Source organism: Petromyzon marinus, unplaced genomic scaffold (genome assembly GCF_048934315.1).
Source record: "Petromyzon marinus isolate PM22_M1 ecotype Great Lakes invasive population unplaced genomic scaffold, UKy_Petmar_22M1.pri1.0 PM_G_Scaffold_193, whole genome shotgun sequence".
Lineage (NCBI taxonomy): Eukaryota > Metazoa > Chordata > Hyperoartia > Petromyzontiformes > Petromyzontidae > Petromyzon > Petromyzon marinus.
In genome coordinates this window covers 60,001-62,500 of record NW_027422754.1, presented here as the reverse complement: position 1 = coordinate 62,500, position 2,500 = coordinate 60,001, and positions in this window count along the sequence as shown.

The following is a 2,500-nucleotide window of genomic DNA, read 5'->3' as shown; positions in this document are numbered from 1 at the left end:
CTGGCCAGCGCAGTGCCTGAGGGTGGCTGGAGAGACAGAGTCCGGCCCGGCTGCTTTGCGTGGATTCTGCCTCTTGAAAAGCCCATTAACTTCTCCCTCCTGAAAGGAGAGAGTCGTTTCTGTAGTATGGGTGGGGGATGGGGCCTCTTGGGTGGGAAGGGGTGGTTCAGGACAGTCCAATTGTCTTTCAAATCTACGGTAGAACTCGTTCAGGTCGTTGGCTAGGCGGGAGTCGTTAGTGGTGTGGGGCGCTCTGGGTTTGTAGTTGGTGATGTGCCTGAGCCCTTTGGCAGACAGAAGCAGCGTCGTTAGTAGAGAACTGGTGTTTTAGTGTCTCTGAGTACAGTCGTTTAGCCTCTCTCACCGCTTTGCTAAACCTGTTCTTCGACTCCTTGAATCTGTCTCTATCCCCACTCCTAAACGCTTCCTCCTTCTCCAACCTCAACCTTTTGAGCTTTGCTGAGAACCAGGGCTTGTTGTTGTTAAAGTTCACCCTGGTACGTGTTGGGATACAGCAGTCCTCACAGAAGCTGATGTACACAGCCTCTGTGAGTTCATCCAGACTATTGGTAGCAGTCGTGAACATATCCCAGTCAGTACAGTCTAAGAACGCCCGCAAATCTTCCACAGCCTCACTGGTCCACTGTTTAGATGTCCTCACAGCAGGTTTACAGAGTTTTAGTTGCTGCCTGTATGCACGAATCAGGTGGACCAAGGGAGTTCTGTGCGAGCCGAACAGCCCCGTGACCCACAAGAGAAACATCCCCGCCAAATTCGAGCGTTTGACGGGGTCTATCCGTGAAAAAATATTCACGTTTTTGAGTGCACATGCATTTCTGCTGCAAATGCCTCTGGAAGTTTCATGCCGTTCGTATGCCAATTGTGGCAACACGAAAATGACCCGTTTTCCCATTCCGAGGGATTTCTGTGCGACCCTAACAGCCCCGTGAGCCACAAGAGACACATCCCCGCCAATTTCTAGCGTTTCACGGGGTCTATCCGTGAAAAATATAGACGTTTTTGAGTGCACATGCATTTCTGCTGCAGATGCCTCTGGAAGTTTCATGCCGTTCGTACGCAATGTGGCAACACGAAAATGACCCCTTTTCCCATTCCGAGGGATTTCTGTGCGACCCTAACTAACAGCGCCCGTGAGCCACAAGAGAGACATCCCCGCCAATTTATAGCGTTTCACGGGGTCTATCCGTGAAAAATATAGACGTTTTTGAGTGCACATGCATTCCTGCTGCAAATGCCTCTGGAAGTTTCATGCCGTTCCTATGCAATGTGGCCACACAAAAATGACCCGTTTTCCCATTCCGAGGCATTTCTGTGCGACCCTAACAGCCCCGTGAGCCACAAGAGAGACATCCCCGCCAACTTCTAGCGTTTGACGGGGTCTATGCGTGAAAAATATTAAAATTTTTGAGTGCACGTGCCTTTCTGCTGCAAATGCCTCTGGAAGTTTCATGGCGTTCCTATGCAATGTGGCAACACGAAAATGACCCCTTTTCCCATTCCGAGGGAGTTCTGTGCCACCCTAACAGCCCCGTGAGCCACAAGAGACACATCCCCGCCAATTTCTAGCGTTTCACGGGGTCTATCCGTGAAACATATAGAAGTTTTTGAGTGCACATGCATTCCTGCTGCAAATGCCTCTGGAAGTTTCATGCGGTTCGTACGCAATGTGGCAACACGAAAATGACCCGTTTTCCCATTCCCAGGGATTTCTGTGCGACCCGAACAGCCCCGTGAGCCACAAGAGACACATCCCCGCCAATTTCTAGCGTTTCACGGGGTCTATCCGTGAAAAATATCAATTTTTTTTTGACTGCACATGCATTTCTGCTGCAAATGCCTCTGGAAGTTGCATGCGGTTCGCATGCAATGTGGCGACACGAAAATGACCCGTTTTCCCATTCCGAGGGATTTCTGTGCCACCCTAACAGCCCCGTGAGCCACAAGAGAGACATCCCCGCCAATTTCTAGCGTATCACGGGGTCTATCCGTGAGAAATATTCACTTTTTTGAGTGCACATGCATTCCTGCTGCAAATGCCTCTGGAAGTTTCATGCGGTTCGTATGCAATGTGGCGACACGAAAATGACCCGTTTTCCCATTCCGAGGGATTTCTGTGCCACCCTAACAGCCCCGTGAGCCACAAGAGAGACATCCCCGCCCACTTCTAGCGTTTCACGGGGTCTCTCCGTGAAAAATATCACATTTTTTGAGTGCACATGCATTCCTGCTGCAAATGCCTCTGGAAGTTTCATGCGGTTCGCATGCAATGTGGCGACACGAAAATGACCCGTTTTTTCCCATTCCGAGGGATTTCTGTGCCACCCTAACAGCCCCGTGAGCCACAAGAGACACATCCCCGCCAATTTCTAGCGTTTCACGGGGTCTATCCGTCAAAATATTCAATTTTTTGACTGCACATGCATTTCTGCTGCAAATGCCTCTGGAAGTTTCATGCGGTTCGCATGCAATGTGGCGACAC